Source organism: Myzus persicae, unplaced genomic scaffold, assembly GCF_001856785.1.
Source record: "Myzus persicae strain clone G006 unplaced genomic scaffold, MPER_G0061.0, whole genome shotgun sequence".
Classification (NCBI taxonomy): domain Eukaryota; kingdom Metazoa; phylum Arthropoda; class Insecta; order Hemiptera; family Aphididae; genus Myzus; species Myzus persicae.
The window spans coordinates 297,695-319,287 of record NW_019102823.1 but is presented as its reverse complement, the minus strand read 5'-3'; the positions used below and the strand labels follow the sequence as shown (position 1 = coordinate 319,287).

The 21,593-nt window shown below is 28.2% G+C and overlaps 1 protein-coding gene across 1 annotated transcript in view; it reads left to right on the top strand.

The window, feature by feature from the left end:
• The first annotated feature begins 16,031 nt into the window (after positions 1 to 16,031).
• LOC111033163 (AF4/FMR2 family member 4-like) overlaps positions 16,032 to 21,593 on the top strand; it is a 149,363-nt gene continuing 143,801 nt past the window's right edge. The window contains exon 1 of the mRNA XM_022313771.1: positions 16,032 to 16,150. The gene's annotated coding sequence lies outside the window, so the exon portion shown is untranslated. The remainder of the gene's footprint in view (positions 16,151 to 21,593) is intronic.

The window sequence follows — 21,593 nt, the reverse complement described above, 5'->3', positions numbered from 1 at the left end:
TGAGTACCTATATGAATTTAAAATTGCATACTAATGTGTGAACCCTATTCAGTATACCCATTAATAAGTAATATAATGTTAATGCTTAAAACATTTCTGTAAATAATAGTTACAATTTGTGTTATAAAACTGTTTTGTTTTAATCATTTAAAAATTTGCAATAATTTAACTAATACAAGTAAACCAAGACTAACATATTATAAAAAACATTAGACGTAATAATAGACGTCTATATAATAGATTAATAACTTAGGTTATTTAGGTACTATATTATGTCAGGGTCGAAGACCATAAAGCCGTATAGAAATAGTAATTAATCAGTAAAATAAATATTTATTAATTTTATGTGTATTATATTATTTTCCTTTTTTTGTGATCGTCTATTTTCTATCGCCTAATAGTAGACTTTAAAATATATATATTAGAAACTAATACCACGCTGTAATTAAAAAATATTATTTGTTTGTACTTGGAACATTTAAAGAATATTATTATATTTTAAAATGTATAGGAGCAATTACATTTTTAAATGCAATTTATTTTCAAAATTGTATTCAACCTATGACTGTATAGTGAATCATAGGTACTAATAATGTCTAATAATTGAATACGTTAATATAGAAATAAACCTAATATCATAAAATATACGCCTGCTTAGTAGTTAGTAATATAGTCTGACAGGCCGATCAGAATCTTTTTTTGTAGACATTGATTTTATATCATTGAATTCAAATTTAACACGCCCATTAAACAGTGACCCCTCTCTACACCAGCTGCTATTTAGTTGAGCGTGGTACACTTTCGCTTGCATCTTTTTTATGCTGAAAACAATGGTCTAATCAGAATTCATCATTCACTCATATCATTGGAGAACGATTGCTGTGAACAAGTGGTGGATTTTCAGCATATTACGGGGGGAGGGGGGAGTATTAAATATTAATATGTATTTTAAAGGTATTATATTAAAAAACAAGTATTGACTGTATTTAAAAAATATATATTTATGTGTATCTAGGGGGGGTGAAGTATCCTTGGAGCTCTCCAACGTAAGTCCACCATTGGAGCGAACATTCAACAATAATAGACAATAATAACGATATAAAATTAATAAATTCCTACTTACGGCAGTATAGAAATACATCATGAGCGATTCTTGGTTGTATTCCATTTGCAGCCTACTGGCCGATGAAATCGTTCAATAGCCGAATATTTACGCTATTAGTTATTATTATACGTGTTGTGCCTTTTTGGATTAGTAATGTGATAATATGTATATATTAAAATTATACCTACTATAATTTTCATGTACCGATAAAGATTAAAATTTCCTTGATGGAAATACAATTTTAATAACAAAATATGAGGGGAAAATGAATGTGCAAATTTGTATTCAGTAATGGAGTTTTGATTAAAATGAAATAACTAATACAAACGAGAAAAAACCTTTGAACTAGTATCTAGAGGAACTTCTGGGACTTTAGGCTCTATATACCTATATAGCTCCCATTGTATTATATTAGTGAGTTATCCATCGTGAGACGTTTTTCGCAATGAAAATTAATAGTAGGTATAGGTATAGTAATACCTGTCATGGGCCACCGCAGGGGAGGGAAAGTAGAGGTAGTTGTCCCTAAGCTTTTTTTTCGGGTCAATCATCATAATCATTATGTAATATAAAATATCACAAATTTTTTCCTTCAAATTTTTTTTCTTCAAAATTATTATTTTATGATAAAGCGACTGCTAGCTGAGAGATAAATAATAATTAATATTAAATAACTGGAACCGATTGGTATTAAACGATCAGTAAGTACTATTGTACTAAATATGTTATATTGGTCTCTTAATAAGTTGTTAATATTTAATAATAAAAATTAACTTTTTTATTATTCTTTTTGTTGTTTTCTAGCCTATTTGTAAATGATGATTAGTTTAGTAATTTGTTTCGAAAATTATATTTGCCACTTGGCAACACTCTAGCGATTGATAATTGTAATTTATATTTAACGTTTTTAGACTTAAGTTCAATGGTCGAAGTGGGAAGGAATACAGTGGGATGGCATCCCTCTACTTATTTTTTACGAATATTTAAGCGATATATGAGAACTATAAACATTTTGAAAGGCATCGTTCCACTTATTTTAAGCCACTTCGACCACTGCTCAAGTTCTCAAAATATTTAAATAATTTGGTTGTTTTTGCATTTAAGTCTATCATATTTATTTTATAGAAGATTGGAGCATTTCATTTTATAAATAACCTAAAATTATCAAATAAATATAGACATTTTATTTATAAAAAAAATGTATTTTTTAAACTAAACTTCCATTTTAATTATTTAAAAGTAGGATTAAGTTATAACTGTCTACACATTATTATAATTCATTAACAATTCTTACATTCTCTACCTATACGAATGAAAACATGTCACAAACAATACTTAATTAGTTATTACTAACCAGAGAGCGAAATAAAAATTGAAAATTGAAAAATGAAAATATTTTGCCTCTTTATAGGGGATTTTCTCTCGTTTATAAACTGCTATATCATCACAAGTCGAGATATTTTCTTTATAGTTATTTGTTATGTGTAGCTTTTATTCATAGCACCAATTTAGTATACAATTACATCTATTTACTTGGACATAAAATGTATAAATCAGGTCTTGCCATTAACAATAAACATATAATTGTTAGAAGCGAAATATAGATCTAAGTTTCAATCGTTTAAAAGTATAAAAATTAGGTTGGTTATAAAGTAATACACGACACACCTACGATATTATTATAAAAATTAGGTACCAAATACATTATAACATTTATTGTTCAAAAGATAATTTTAAAAGATAACGCGGCCAATCTTTAAAAAATATTACCTATTTTACCTATTAAAAAATGTAATACTAATATATATGAACGTAACACTATGTAGACTTATAAACTATACGACACACTATCTAGGTACAATAAATAAAAGTATTTTAGTATAAGTGCACAGAAATATTTATATGTTAAATTAATGAATTGATTAATAAGAATATATTTGTTTAACTTTTTAGTTTTTACTATATATAAACATCCTTCTTGATACCTTGACTTATTGAGTTATTCTCAATGATTTCGTTTTGAAAGATGTTAACTGTTAAGTAAAAGTGGCCTCGCTGACTTAAACTATACTAATTTACGTAACGCGTTAGTTAAATAAATGTTATCATATTATATAGAACAATCGAACGAAAATCCTACCTATGAAACGAAAACAAAGTAATTTTACTTAAATACCTACCTATACGTCTTAAATTCTAAAAATGAGTCAAATAATTTAAGTAACACAGTATATTAGTTAAAATTTAAAATTCTACGCTTTTATATCTTTGAACTTACTAAATACTTAATTAATTCCTACAATAAACAAATAATTATTTAAATAACAATATATTTTAGTAGTTGATAGTTCTAAAGTAATATGTAAACTATTACTATATATTTAATATGTATAGATTGTGCTATTGTATAGTTACACATTTGATTACATGTTTGTATAATAACGTAATAAACAATATTTCCGGAGAAAGGAAAACTTTATTCCAATATAGCTATTAATTAACTCAAGTACCTACCTTTACTTTTTTGTTGTATTTCATGTGTCACTTTTTGGGATGGAAAGAGTACTTACCTACTCAACATTTTTATACAGTACTTACTTTAAGGTATAGAAAATTGAGTTTAAATGGTACTACAAAGAGTCAATAACAAATGTATACAGACACTTATAATATCTAGCGATATATTATACTATATGGCTTCCTTGGTAGTTGGTATGAGGAAAACGAGGAAAGACAAGAACCCTAATACCCTTGTATTATGTATATGAATGTTTCCTGCCAGGATTTTTTTAGATTTATGTATATATGTAGGACGTAGATATATTATGTACACAAACTGCTTTGGTGTAGATTTTAGTATCTTTAATTAATATTTTTTTTTTTGTAAGTATAGAAAGTTATTATTAATTTGATTTTTGAATTCATTCATGTACATTGTACAATAACAGGAAAGCCTGTAGGGTGCTTGGGGATGGTTGCAATTGAGGAACTCCCCTTGTGTATTATTATATTAAATCGTTAATCTTTATAAATATATTTGTTTGAAAACAAACTCTTTATATGTGTTAACAATGTTTACATGCAAACACACAATATATATTGTAGATGAATTATCGATGAAGGTTATTTAAATTTATTAAATTCAGTATTGTTCTGTAGTATCTTCATTATAATTTTAATGTAAATGTAACCTTCAGGTATATGCCTAAATTTATGTATATTATATATATATAATATTATCCTAATGCATAGTTCTAATAAATAATTGCTTACATCAAATCAGGTGAAAAAAATTGTTACTAAAAAAAACTGGGAGGGGGGGGGGAGAAAGTATTAAGCAAATTATATATCCTGCAGATCTTTAAAATCCTAAGTACGCCAGTGTACCAAATGCTAAAGAGAAAATCTTAATTTTATATAAGTTCATAAAAGTACAAAACTAATAACCTAAACTTTTAATATATAATATATAAAGCAATAAAGTAAACTATTATCAAAAGCAATATAGGTGTAGAATAATGTATAGTAAATTAAAGAATCAAATTTGAAATTTAAATAGGTATTTCGCTCATTACATATTCCAGAAATTTAAGGTTTATTTTATTTGTTTTTGCAAGATTAAAATAAATATTTTATTCAAATTTAATTCATTTTCTTAGGCAATAATAGTATTATCTTATATAAAAAATAACAAAACAAGCAAAACACTAAACGACTAAATATTGAAACACTTGGCTAAACATGAATTTCACTTTTGGTATTATTTAATTTTAATTTGTAACAGTTTAAATATTGTAATTAATATATGCTCGGAAAATAGAATGAACAAAATGTAATTCTTAAATGAGATAAAAATATGTTTTTAGAATATTCCATCAAGTAGGTACCTACATTATTAGTACCTAATTACCTATACCTATAATCTATATCATCTACAAAATTATACCAATTTTAAGCAAAACTACTATGGAAGTTTCAATCAAATATTGAAACAATTTTCGGCATGGAAAAAGTTATATCCAAATATCCAAATAATTACCAGCTATATTATACATGTACACGCTTTGTTTGATAAATATTTTTTATAAAGGAATTATATACACATACATTATACTATCATTGATTTAAAATTTATAAATATTTTAAACATTTTAGAATTATTCAAATGATTTTAGTATCTAGTAATAACATTTACTTTAAAGGTACCTACTGTTTTTTTATAGGTACCTACATATGATAAAGATAATAACCTGCATGAAGACACAACCACCTAAAAATATAAATACCTATAAGGAGACTATTAATTTTTTTTCGTTTAATAACTGTTTTGTAATGTATTTTTTCTCTTTTCCTTTAGTTCAAGCAAACATATATTATAGAAAATTGAATGCAGTGCGACAGGCGCGTCCTATAGGTACAAGTTTACAACACACGGGGAAAGTTTCTCGTGCACTCACAAACGATTGTACAAAATTTCACGTTAGGTACACACTATCCATTCTCCGTAACTATAATAAATATAATGCAATGTGTGGAATACGAAAATTAGTTTATAACCTGTGCTATGGCCTGTGTTCCATAAAAGCGATGAAATGGTGTTATTATTCCTCAAAATAGTTTTTCCTTCTAAATCTGGCATACCCTTGGTATCATAATAATACAAATACACCGTACAATTTGATTAAAAGTTACTTAAAATTGACCGAGGAAACATTATTTATATGATTATTAGATTTTCTCTTATATGAGTTTGAACCTGATATCTGATGGGATTTATAAATTAATAATATATTATAATTATATTTTTCGTTACAACAAACGATGTAGTCATGTAGGTACCAACGTATCGTGTACTGATACACTATATATAAACTTATATTCCTACAACGTATATAATACATTATGTATTATTATTTTACTATACTTTATGCATATTTAATTATTTACATTTTGCAGTGTGTCTGATGTAGTGTATAGCAGACACGTTAAAAACGATTTTTCAAGGTTATTCAGATTATTACGATTATGTAGGTAGGTATAACTATATAATATTGTACCTCTATAAATAATATACAACTTAATATCATACAATTTATAATGTGTTATGATGAAATAGTTTTGAATTGTCATTTTTAATTTGGTATAGGCACACACTGGTTCTAAAAAAGTTGTGGTGAAATATGCATAATTTGTTCAATGGATATAATATAATTATTATGGATTCGATGTATTAATATATTATATTACGTAAGTACCGTATGCTTGCACGTTCGTGAGCAGAGTAAGTTCGTTATTGACAATTCAGCCTCTATATATTATTATATTGAATGTTGAGTAGTAAATAATATACAATTATACATGGTAAAAAAATTACATAAATGGTTGCTTAAAACAGTACTTAGGTATCAATATTAAGAAATATTTAACAACATAACTATTATAAGGTAATATGGTATATCTGATAATGAAAAACTAGAGAAACATAAAGTTATACATAACTGTATTATATATACGTTATAACCCTTCAATGTATTTTATAATATTTATATACTAGTTCCCGTTTGAATTGGAAAGATGTTGTACTTCTTCAATAAGTTAATAACTAATTTAGGTGTTAGTAGGTATATTATACATAGCGTTGGGAAAACGACAATCACCCATTGAAAATAAAAGGTATTCGAAACTTAAAAAGAAACCGCTTCAAATCTGTTAGAAGACAAGGAAAGTAATATTATTTTCCCACCTATCTTTCGTATTGTCAAGGATAAAACTCCTCAAACGTGCTGATTTTAATATGCTTTTCCTCATTCCGTGCAATATGTAAATACGAGTCTAAAAAATGTCACATAACTTTTATTGATAACTGTTAGGCATTTCACTCCTGATGATATTTTTCTTACACTTATCTGTTACCTGATATCATCAAAGATGTGTCATCTATAAGTCTTAGATAATCGATGTATTCTTGAAATCCATACGTGATACGTGCAAATGAGCAATAACGATAAATAATTATGGTAATAAATGCTCTTTATTGTTACGTATTTAACAACTTCGATTGTTTTTGTCGGGCTAAAACAACACGGATATCAAGGCTACTGGTACAAGTCGAATGGTTATTGCCAATTAAATAAGAGTTGTCACCAATAGAATCAAAGGATGAATCGTGAATTCACGAGGCACAGTTCCGTACGATGGCGCTCAATCACAGCGACGGCAACAGCATGGGCGTGGTTATACTTTGTGACCAGTACCAATAACAGACAATAACGGATGTTCTGTGACAGGGCGGATACAAATACTGCGGATAGATATTTTATATTTACTATTTATTATAATTCATTATTTTTTTGAACGTCATAGACGCAATTAGAGGAGCTTGGGCTAGCTTATAGACCGCTGTTCTTAATTATATTTTAGTTTAAAACATCAATTACCAAGGTCTGTGCTGCTGATGCAGTTCTAGGTTAAATTAGGGTAAATTGTCGCATTACTCAAGCGAAATGACCGGCCACGGGGCCAGTCATGACCTTTCAGTAGCTAATTATGTTGGTAAGGTGTAAGGTCCCCACCTTCCAAAGAGGGGGGATCATCGGTATTTAACATTCCTTTTAGTTTTTACAGAGGCGTTGAAGAAACTGATTGGAGACATAGACACACAGTGACCATCTGCAGTTGGTATATCAAATATTGAGTATAAAGTATTAGCACGATGCCAGTGGATGGATCCACACCCTATCAAATAATTGGACTACGATGCTGCCCTCTCGGGGTTTCTTAGGTCACTGCTGCTAGAGCTAGTGAACGTTGAAGCCCCAATTCCATGATACATCGCCGTGACTAAGCCACTAAGGTATTCGAGTATTCGACAAGTATACTTGGTGTCTGGTGGATTCATCATGCATGTAACATAAATCAACACCTTCCAGGAGACTGCTCAATGGGCATTGGATGCGGAAGAAATAGCAAACTTACGTCGAACTACCAATGTCATCAGAAGGATTTCTCAGCATAGTTTGAGGTACATATAGGACAGAGAGGTAGCAATGACACTAGAAAGGATCTCACTCTGGATATCAGAAGGCCAAAGAAGAAAGCGAGATTTGCATTTGCAGGAATGTATCAATGTCCAAATCGGTGAAGATGAGTGATACAGACATACAGTATATAATTAAAAATATAAATATAAAAGAAACTTATTTTTAAAAGGAAACAATGTTTATTAGATTCTTGACTATTATTATCATATTTAACTTTTAAAGTTATTAACTTACCATGATTTATATTTACATAAATATGCAATTAATTTTTAAGCCATATAATGTACTTATCATAATTTCTATAATTTTTTTTAAAAAACAAATATGTCCTTCCTTAAAATTAAAAAGTATTTTGTATTTTACAAATATGTATATATTTTTAATTTTTATACCTTTCTCAAACTTTGTGTATTTTATATCTGAAATACACAAAGTGATGTATTTTGCCCATCCTTGCCTGTAGGTATGTATACTTGACACACTCGGTAACATTTAAGAGAGACTACTCTTCCTTCAGCGACTGAACGCTCACCTCGAAACCTCACCTACCACCTACGGGAGCTTATGGGAGAGCACCTAATTTGTTCAGGTTCAGAAGGGATGTCTCCACTGAGTTGGCTATCGAGTCGGTGACTAAAGGATAGGAGCTCAGTGCTCGCGCAGCCACCAGACCAGTCTGCAGCAGGGGTATCTGCATGCTGGTCACTCTTCATGTCCAAAACACCTTCAACTCGCTGCAGTGGTCGGCTGTTAATGAATTTCTAATTTTGTAGGTAGTTAAAAATGTATAAAATGCTCAATTTGTAAATTTAAGGATTGATAATAAATTTAAAACAAAGTTTCTCATAAGTACTTCATACTGTAAACAATAAATTTGAAAAATATGTAAACGAAATCATTTAATAGATGTTTTAAGTTCAAATTTGAATGAAATTAGGTAGAAATTTAAACGAAAAATAATAATTTGAATTGTTTATATGTAATTAAAAAATATTATTCGTGGCCTTGTGGGTACCAACGTATACAATTATAAATTGTACATGCAATGCAATTTTCAAAATACTTAGATTAATTCAAGTTATTATCTATGTATTTTATGAACTTATTCACACTATTCTTCTGTAAGGTGTTATGACTTATGGACTCAAAAATTAACACATTAATATGATATGATCAAAGTATAGACTTTTATAAATTATAATAATTAGTATAATAAATACAATGTTTTCGGCAAAAATTAAATCAACCTTCCGTTACTCAAATAGTAATATAAGTTACTTTGATAGCAATATCAAAAAATATATTATGAAATATACTTGGCATAGGCTGACAAACCATCTCCACTTAAATTCGTTTTTTATGTCCAATAATATATCAATATATAAATTTAATATATATAATATATACATTATTGAATTCAAATTGACCACAATATCCATTACTTACTCGACATAAACTGTGCAACCGAACGGTGCCTACCTTTTCCATATTAATTTAAAGAGCCTTGAAAAATATAATTTATTTTTAAATGTAGAAAGTATTAATCATTAATTACTATGCTTAATAAATGTAGTTAAATTGATTAATCATAGAAAAAAATAATTATTGCAGACCGATATCAGTGTAATAGCTCACACTTATAAATTGTATTCCAAAACGCAAATTTCTAATCATTTTTTTATCTTATTTACTTATTGAGTATAAGAATAATGTAAGTGTTCTAAGAGCATCATACTTATATATGGCCATAAAAGTACTAACTTAAGTAATTTATATAAAGTTATAATTAATAATTAATAAACTTATAGATTATTTTTGAACTATTATAAATTTATAACAATAAAATCTATTATAAATTATTATATTAATAATATACCAACTACCTTATGGCTATATATAAATGTTAAATGAGGGTTAATACTTAATATTTATTTTAACAATCCTTGAACTGAGATATGCCTTTAAAGTTTAAATAGGTATGTGAATATATTACTATTAGTTGCAATTTCTAAACTTAGCATAATAGGGTTTGAACTTTTGTGTTTTGAATGGTTTTATCTTTATGTAATATTAATACCTACCTACTAAAATAGCACAACATTTTGAATTTTTCTGACAACTACTAATCGCTAATAACTACCTAACATAACACCTGAGTGCAGAGGTGTGCCAGCATGGTGGTATTAAACTACCTACTAAACTACTAACATTAGTTATAAATACTATTTATAATCAATGGTAGTAATTTATCAGTAAATTTCCAGGGATAAACATATCATGTATAACCTAACCAACATATTGGCAAATAAGATTATTTAAACTATCTAAGTTATCTGCGTTTGAGTTACAATAAAATAAGAAAATGGAATGTGGTGTTACGTGGTGGTTGTTCGCAAACACCATATTTTAACGTGTACTGCGGCGAAGCATCGCCCGGCATCACTAGCTCCCAGATGGGTGACCTACTGACCTCCCCGGTTCTTAGTAACGAACCCTTGCCACATTTAAAAACAAGTGTTCCAACAGTACCAATTGTAAAACCAACCTCAGTGGTTCATGTTTCCGAGATTCTTAAAATTAAAATACGAAAATCAATTTGGTCAAAAACTGGGTTTACTTGAAAATTTCTATTTTTTCAGAGGGACCATAAAAAATCGAACAATATTATAGCCGACATTATTTAAGCCGAAAAATATTTAATCCGATCAAAATTTCAACCAAACAGTAAATGTTAAAATGTGCATGGTAATATTATTGTGGTAACGAAAGTTATAGGTATTATATTAATACCAGTGAACCAGCAGTGACGCCAACGTGTACAAACATCTTAAATTACAGTGATGCCCGCGTGGCCACTGGCCACTCGCTCGCTGAGCTGCGCTCAGACAACAACAACGGAAACATCCCTCGACTTGCTATGCAACATCACTGCGAGTTGGTCACAACTCTCGTCTCTCAATATTAATTGTCGGCTAAAATACAATTCTACGAATATACTAATTATGCACTTTATTATTTTCGGCTGAAATACGGATCGGTCGTAATATTTTCGTCCATTTTACGCGCTCCTTCTTTGGCTATTGGTATCCGTGATTCTTACACTGTTTTATTTTCTGACATCAGCTGATCACTAATTATTGTTTGAAATCGTAGTTTATTTACTACTGGCTGGTTTCGTTTTAATTTTTTTTCATCTATATTAATATGAACACAACATCAAAGGAAATCATCAACATCAAGTTTCAATTGACAAATTACGTTTTCCAGGTAAATTGTATTTGAACATTATTGGCAGTTGGCATATAATAATTAATATGTACCCACGGGCTATGTCAAACTGCACTTATTTTTGTAAAATTAATAAAGAAAAAGGTACATTTTCGAATTGCGCCTGGGATCAAAAATAGGGGCAAGACCCCGTTCGCCCAAAAACAACCTTACGCTTTTCGCCCATGACGCTGTTCTTCCAAATATTTTAAAACTACTTTTCATCCAAGAATATTATAGCATTTTTTGATCACATTTTTACTATACCTATTTACTACACAATTTAGGAAACACTTACTTAAAATCGTTTATGTCCATCTACAATGGTCTGTGACTGGTTGAGTGTTATAAATTAGTTAAATTAAAATTTTAAATTATTTTAATGTACATTTAACGTATCGATCATTTAGACGGACTTTCACATACGCCAAACTTTTGTCCCCTACCCACCTCAACAGGTATAGTGAAACTGACACTTAAAAATTAAATATTTTAATATATATTAAGTATAGTACACATATTAATATTTGACTTAGATAAAAATACAAATAGTGGCAATTACAAATACATTTAATTCGGTTATTGTATATTACTGGCTACTTATACTGCCTACTTATTATAATAATCAATTTTCGCAAAAATAAATTGAAGTTTATGGAAAATATTATAAACTGCTTTACCTATAGCTTTTATATTTTATTCTGGTTTAGTGTTAGAAAAGAAACATTTTCTAAATTGTAAAATAATAAGTATTTTATGTGAATTTGTTAGGTATTTTAAAAAAAATTAGGACATGTTATGATTTTAAGACTACAAGACATCATAGCCATGAAGACCTGACAAATTAAATAACTTTTGATCTAATCAATATGTTATTGTAATTTTGTGTCCATTACACGTATGATATAACATTTTTATGTTTTTCTTTTTAATACTGAAAATAAAAATTTAACACTGGCTAATTTTTTTTCATTAACATTCATCCAAGTCAAGTGGTTATTTTTTATGATTTTTTAAAAATTGTTCCGTAGTAACTCATTCATTTGAAAAGTAATAACTTAAAAAAAAAATTAAGTTTTAACAAGTACCTATTAAAAAATTCTCATAAAATATTTAAAAAAAGCGTACACTTTTTGAATATAAAATTATTTTTTACGACTAGATCATCTTAACTTGACAAAAATAATGAGATTTAAAAATATTTTAAAAAATCAACTGCATGAATAAAATAAATGTTTTTACAATCAACACTTTTCTAAAACCCAGATTAAAAAATTAGCTTTTTTTAATTTTTTCAAAAAAAAGTGATATCGAATTAGAATTTTCCATTTTAACATTAAAAATAAAAAATGTTATAATATAAGTGAAACCCAAGCGTCTGTAAATGATAAGCATTTTTCTTTTTATATTGTTTAGTCCAAAAACTATTTTATATGTCAGGTCTTACTGTTACTCCCACCTATTTTAAGATATAAGGTGCCTATTTATTCTTACCTAACCTAACGATAAATTGAGAAGAATTGAAGAATGTATTGTGTAAATTATTATTAGTAGACAATTTAGATTTTAGTCGAATGGACTCAATATTATAAAGTATGAATTAAAATAAAATTCCGATTTCTCATAAACAAAATATGAATGTTATTCCACAGTAGTTGTTACAACTATAGTAGTTAATAGCATAAACTATGTAGGTATATTATTATCTGAACGTAAACATAGTTTTTTTTACCTCTGCACATATAAATGTATTTATTTTAGTTGGAATAATATTTTTCGTCGGATTAAGTCTTTATAATGTAGACTATTGTAAGCAATAAACCTTGGTTAACTTTGATAAAACTAAAATGAAGAATTTAATGTTTTAAAAACATTATGAGCTACCAATTGTCATTCCTTTTTTTTTCATTTCAATTGTCAAACTTATGAAATTGTTTTACGCATTTTAATGGTATTAGGTTACAGTGTTACGTAGGTCTTATAACCTTTCTAAGCCATCATATAATAAAAATAAAAATATATGCATATTTGAGTTCAAAACCAGTTTGAAAATGATTTATGTATTTATATTTTTTAATATTTTCGAGAACTGTTTTCACAATTTCGATTTAGTGTTGTGCGAAAAATAACAGTTAGAGGCGCGCTAACCCATATTATAATATATAGATTCTAGATACAACAGTGTATAATATACATTATATAATACAATTTGGTAATATTGTTATCTTTTGTAATCTACAATAACCGAAAAACTACAGCAACGTTCAACGTATCGCTTCGGGATGATATAGATTCTCGATTTGTTGCAGTTTAAAGACACGAACGAAACAATTTGTATTGATAAAGGGTGTATTTACTATTTTTAAATTCATAAAAGTCTAGTACCTATGTATATTGCAGGGATATGATTGAGGAGGGTTACCTCGGTGATATTTTAACCCCTCACCTGTCACAGTTATTGTAACAATGTATTAAGAGCTTTGTATTAAATTCCCATACTTTTTGCCCAACCATACAATTTTATTGACATTTATAGAAAAAAAAAAAATGTAAATTGAAAATGTCCGTCAACCGCTTAAAACAAGTCAAAATATTTTGAAATTTTTATCAAGTTTATGAATTAATGAAATAAACATATGGAGTAAATTTATAGTGTCAGTTATTCGATTTTTAATAACAACAAAATAAGAAAATCGCTACAAGAGAAATCGAGCGAATATCCAATGTTGTAAAATTCTCAAATTTTAGATATGAAAGAAAATTTTTTATGAATTTCCAACTTAAAATAATTTGCAAAACTTTCGTGATTTTTACGTATTTCGTCGTTAATTATTGTGGACTTACGCTCAACTTTTATTTTAATTTCCAGTAACAACAACTTATGAAGAACCTTGTATTATACATTCAAGTTTTTTGACCTAAAATTTTTTTATATTTTTTTAATCGAAAATGTCACGTGCCTATAAATAGTTCAACGTATGTCAAAATATTTTGAAAATTTTAGGGTTTATAGAAAATGCTAACTCAAACATTCAGTGAAAATTTCATGTATCTATGGTCATTTTTTTAGAGTAAAAACCAAAATCGATTTTTTCAAAAACTGGTTTGTGAAAAAAAGCCCGTTTTTCCTCAATTTTTTGTTTTTTTTTCTATCGCTTTTAAAAATAATTGAAAATTTTTGAAAATTTTGACCTTGTGAATGCACTAACTAGATTTACTTTCCTACTAGAAAAGTTGCTTTGACTACACTATGACAGACACAAAAATAAAAAATAAATTAAAAAAACACATCATTATAAAATCAACACATTCATCTTTCTACTCAGAATCTAAAAAATTTATTTTATTTTTTGTTGTACTTAGATCATTAAAAAACCAATAACTGTAGATATAAATTTTATGCAAATATTCGAGGTATGATAATAATTTGTTTTTGTTTTGGATATTTGAAGACATTTGAAATTTTCAGCTTTAATTAGTTTTTATTTAGAAAAGAGTGGTAAATTATAAAAATTTCCTTATAAACTGTTCTAATAGTCATAAAAATACTATTAAAAATGCAGTCGGACTTTTTTTTATAAACATTTGAATTTCAAATTTTAGCAAAATTCGTCAAAACTATGAATTTTTTTGTAGACTTATATAGACGTCGGACTACGCTCAGAACCGTTTATCAATGACGAGGCACACTCGATACTTCTACTATAGGTACGCATATACAGAAGAGCGAATTTTAGGTCAATGTTAAAGACCAAGGGCAAAGGGAGATTTGTATTTCAATAATTTATACCCGCACTCCGTCCTCCAGCAAATGAAAACCGTAAAACATACGCCATTACAGATGTGTAGCAGCTTATAGAGAAAAATTAGTCATATCGGTTAGGTTAGCCAGGTTAGGTGTAAGTAAACAAGCACGCATAACGGTAGATTACGATGGTAAATAATATCCAATATCCATGTATAATATACCTACAGTAAATATTGTATACATAACATTACTATACACTCCGAAAAATCATAATTATTGTTGTATCCGGATGGCTGTGGCGGCGGGCAGGCAAATCGAAACGTCGCGCAAAATTTCGCAGCTATAATATGTGTTCGAAGCAGGGGGGGAGGGGTGGGGGAGCGGTTGGTGACGACGCCACGACGGCGGATATCGAGAGCCGTCGCCGCCGCTGCGTTTTCCCACTCGTACGCGCGTAAGCTGCCGTTACCGCTCAACAGCCTGCAGCCTTGTGGCGGGCGAGCCAGCGACGGCCGACGACGCGAGAGCGGCGCATACGATAACACCGTCACGCGGTCGACGCTCGTGTGTCCGTCGCGCGTATTTTCGACGTCGTCGTACGCGTCACGCGCGCAGTCTGCGACGCGTCGTCACTGCCGCCGCCGTCCGTTTTTTTTTTTCCATTTCTTTCGCTTTCGTGCGATCGCGCGCTCCCGCCTGGCGTTCATATTATACGGGTGTTTGTTTACGTGCGCGCGCTTGTGTGTGCAGTAGTATCATTGCGTTATTACAAGTGGTACCTATCATACTAAATAATAGTATAATACAATATTTTGTATACATAGTACACGGGGTTCAGCGTTTTTTTTTTTTGAAAATCTTTGATTGCATAATAAATTATACATAGGTACAGTAACGTGGATACTGAATATAGGGCAACCACGGTTGCGGTTTTCCCTGCTGTGCGGTGACGTCACGGGGCTACTGTGCAAGGTCACGGAATTCACTGTGGTAATCCACTATACTGTTTATCATCGACTAATAATTATTAAAACAATTATTGGCGAACCGCGCGAAACCGAATCAAATACTTTTAGACTTAAGTGCTCGGTGACTAAACCGTTTTGTGAAAGAAAACATAGACAGAGTATACTACACTCCAGCACACTATAATATACCCACTATAAGACATAAGTGCCTGTACTATACTACTCAGCTCCGGTGGGACGTTTTGCACCCACGAACCACCCACATCCTATTATTACTTATTATATTTCGTATCTGACGAGGGAGTAGTTGTAGGGTCCACATATTATTAATATATTTTTTTTTTCATTATTTTATATAATAAATAGTGCATCATACTATCATAGTATTTTACTTTAAGCATATTATAAAATAATAAAAGTAATTATCAAAAAGTTAACCACGTCAACTGTAACATTTACATTACATAAGCACTATAATATAATATGTCTATGCGTTCTGGGAACACCTGTGTGAATGAATACGTGTCGTGTAAGAGGGGATAAATCCACTTTGTGAAAGTACCACGCAATTATACAATATTGGATTGTTTTCAATTGAATTCATTTAACATTTCTACATTAAAATTTAAAACAACGGAAATATTTTGAATGTTTTTTTATTTATGGACAAAATAATATGTACATATGATGTGATCAAAGAATAAAACTTAAATACTACACAGAATGATTTTTTTCAAACCCTTATTATAATATCATAACGGAAAGTGTTGATCAATAATGCTAAAATAATTTCTTTGAATTTAAGTAATATCGAAATGAGATGATAATTAATACTAGTTATTAATAATATTGATAATTTTTATTAATTTTGTTATAAATATGATTTGTATTTTGTATGCACAGAATAGCATCGTACTTTTTATTTAGAAAAAATGTAAGAAGTAAATATTCCCTTCAGGATTTAGAGGATTTACACATTTTATTTGGAGTATTAATAACTTGGGTATATAAAATGACTTGGGAAAATGTTGATCCTTTGTATATTAAAAATACACTTAGCGTCTTAAATGGTTGTAAAATATCGTCCCCCCTTTTCATAGTTTTCATCAATGTTTAAGAAATCTTGAACTACTTCTAAAAAAATTAAAGTTTTAAGTTTTAATTTTTTAATTTTATTGTTCTCAAACTTTCTAAGCACTTCCATACTTTAAAGGTATATGGATTTGAGTTGATTAATTTGTTTCCTCGATGTACATCGATTTGCATATTATTCTTGTTTTATTAACCATAAGAAATTGACTTATGAATAAGGTCAGTTAGGTATACGTGTTGTACGAGTATGAAAAATGACAACCAGACGTCCTGTATTTTTATTACCGGTTTTTATAGAGGTCAATGGCCGTCCTTGGTCATTTCTTCTCCATTTCCAAAAATTTAAGTACACACAAGATGTTGACGGTTTGTTTAAAGACTTAAGTGCGTAAATGAGTAAATGAACTAATAGGTATACAGTAATACCTGTATATTAATATTGTTTTGAATTTCGTTGTAAACATTAAACAAAACAACGTATTAATGTATAATATTATGTGTATAACTATGGGCCCTCGATGAGAAGAAAAGGCATATTATAGACCCTCTCTATAACATCTATAACATTTTGTAATATGAATAGTTTAGTTCACGAAGCGACAAGCGTGAAAGTATGTATATATATACATACCTAACCTATATGTAAGTACTCGTATAATATGACACGGAAGTAAAAAAGCAACCGTTAGATGGTTTACAACAACTATTACAGAAGAAAACTAATACAAAATATATAGGTACTTTATAAAGTATATCAAACTCAATAATATTACTAATAGGTAGATACTTGCGAGGAGTGAGCCATATATCCACAAATAAACCATAAAAGCAATTAATAATTAAGTTTGTCTAAATAGGCATAGTGTACTACATAATTCATAAGAAAATTAAAAATGCATTATAAATTGAAATGTATGTATTGATTGATGCTTCTATGATAATTTCGATCTTCGTAATCTGTAGGAAATATACTGTTCCATTTAATGTTAATTTGTTATACAATATAAGTAATATTTGAAATAATGAAAAATTAAATAAATAATTTATGAAATTAAAAAGAAAGCATTACTGCAATCAATAGTTAAAACAAGACAAATATAATTACAGCTTTACATGTATCTGTTTTTATTTTAGAGACAATTACCAAACTACAACATTATTTACTCATTTCAAATATATAAAATAAAACAAATATTTAATTCTATTTAATTTTAAATTCTAAATTTTGATTCTAGTTATTAATCGTATAAGAGTAATTGTTAATATTTAAAGAATATATTTCTTACCTAAAATTGAAAAAATAAATATTCAATTCAAAGAAAAAATCACCGACAAAAGTTTTTCTTTGCTTTTAATATTATCTATATGTTATCATTCATCTTTGTAAAGAAAAACAAGCTGGTTATATTTATCTATATACAATTTTTATCAAATTTCAATTAATAAATATGTTTATTTTGGGTTACTTCAAGTAAATTCCTTTTAAAGTATAGTGCATTAGTGCTTAACTGTTTAATGCTCAGATAATAGATTCTGATATTTATATATTAATAATTATAATATGAAACAATGAAGTGTCAAAAAAATGAAAAGGAATGAATCTTATAACTTTTTAATATTATAGCTAGGTACTTACCCTATTATAATCCTTTAATTATAATGGAAGATAGTAAAAAAATATGGTACAAATGCGTTTCTATAATTACAACAAAAAAGAATTTTCCGAAAAATTATGTGTACCTCAAATTAACTGCTAAAATAAAAAAAAATAAAAATAAAAAATGTACTTAAATGATATGTACAGATTATTTAATATCCTAGTTATTTAACCTTATGAAATATTCTTATGTAAGCACATGATATTTTTAATTTTAGAATACGAGAATTAATAATATAATTGGTATATCCGAAACGAAATTCTCCCAAAACAGTTAAATTCTGCTCGAAACGAAATAAAAAATCATGTAGTCATATAGGTAACCTAACCTATAATATAATATATATAAATGTATCAGTTGTTTGATATTTTACTTATTCATTATAAATAGATTCATATTGTTTAATACTTCAGAACTTTATTTAAGTCAACATTAGTATACATGACTAAATGGCCGCAGGTGTTTTCATTCTATATACCTACTTATGTATGTTAAACGGCTAAAAACTGCCAATTGTTCAAACTACAAGAGTTTCTAAAATGTTGATAATTTTGTAAGACTAATTATAATTATAATGGTGTGGGGAGGAATGAGGATGGACCCTAGAATATACGTAAATGATATTTATCGTACCTAGTAAATAAATTTATGTTTGTTATTAATTATGATTGTGCCCAAAATATAGAAACATTTATTTACAATTTATTTATATACGAATATTGTATTACGTATAATTAGTGGCTGCACAGAAATAGCTCAATGACACATGACGTATCTCATTGTAATTTTGGATAGGTTGGCGGGAGAGTGGATGGATGATACTGCGGATGACATACTGGAGTCCAGATTTCCAAAGCGAGTTACTATACTAAGAAATGTTTGTATTTGAAGTTCATACCACTCCACTCTACTCCCTAAACTTCAATATATTTATAGTTGATCATACCTAACGGTTTGTTTAATTATAGATATCCAAATTTCAAACATTACTACAAAAACTAATTTACACGTAATTAATTATACTTTAGTTACATAATTTTTAATAAAATATTAAAGTATAACTTTATATAATTAACTTAACTTACAGTAGTAATTCATAGCACGAAGTTCTAACATGTTTGTATTTATATTCAAAACATAATAGTAATTAATATTTTCTTTATTAACTTTTGATATTTTACAAACTATACGATTTTGTATTTGTTGTATTAAAAATGTATTTTTGCCACATAGTATTTTATACAACACCTGTATACTACAATATTTATAAAGACAGTGACTAATTCGGATCTATTTTAACTTTAAAAGTACAATAATTTTTAAAAGATTTAAATTTTTTGTTATAAATAACATATATTCTAGACTAACCTAACCGTAAGGTCGAGTGGAATGGTCATATCAAGGCCCACTTGTTCTTACCATAAAACTAATTTATTTAAAAAAACTGGATGTGTGGTGTGTGTAATGTGTAATGTGTATTTATTTAGCTGTAAGGTTGAACCCCCGTTTACATTACCTTTACCATATCGTTACTTATATAGTTATATATTATTGTTACGCGATTTATACGTTCATGCAAATCAGTCGGGTTGCTGCACAGGTATATTCCTACGTTGCCATATCTCAAACAAAGTAATAATAATATGTTGGGTATATAGTTTGTTTATAATTTTAATGAGAAAATTCAATTTTCGAATTGTTTTGATTCATTATTATAAACAATAATATAACCGTAGTTTGGTAATTTGGCGTCACTGAAGTTTCATACAATATTAATTGTTTGTTACTGTGGTTTTCAAAATATACACAGGTACATTTTAAGTTTTAACCGATTGTTGTTTGGTATGTTTAAACTTTAAATGTATTGTTCAGTGTTCTCTAGTAAATAACAATATTGATTACTTATCACTTATTGTGTAGAAAAATTAATAGCTGCAAAACTATATTACAATATATATATATTATATTCGTTAATATTTTTAAGTATAATGATGATGAGTTTAAAGTTTGAACTTTAGTATCGTTGTAATTGATTTTTAATATTTTTATGAATAATAATGCAAAGGTTTTCTATTTAATTTTTGTATGATATATTTTCCCAATGCCCAAAAATAAATTAATAACCGCCCTTAATCGAGCTTCATTCAAGATTTTTGAATTTTATATGGTATTGCTTTTTCATTAAATATCACAAAATGTGTAAAATTTGAGTATTTTACTCTTGTGGCCTGAAAATGTTATACGTACCTAAAATTTTAATGATACCTTTCTCTAATATCTAACCATAATAATTAATACATTTTAAAAACTGTATTTTAGGTTATTTTATTCATAAAAATATTCAATACATGTCAAAAATCTCTTGAGCATAAGTTATTTTATATTAGTTAATTAAGTAATAGTTATTAACTTAACACCTTAAAAAGTTCTATAACCTCTTCTTTAGTTTTTGTATGTGTTTCACTGAGAATTTCCATTAAAACTGATACTAATTTTATAAATACCAGTATACGACTATCCTGATCTGAGTCACTGTGAGAGGAATGGAATGATACGAGTAGCCCATTTTCTGGTTTCAATATCATATCCAGATTTTTAATTATGTTGTTAAATATTATATTTTAAATGTAGAGTACCAACTAATTAAACTAATTGATAACCTTTTTATACTAATATTATTATTAAATCATGAATTATTCAGTAGTTTTTACACAT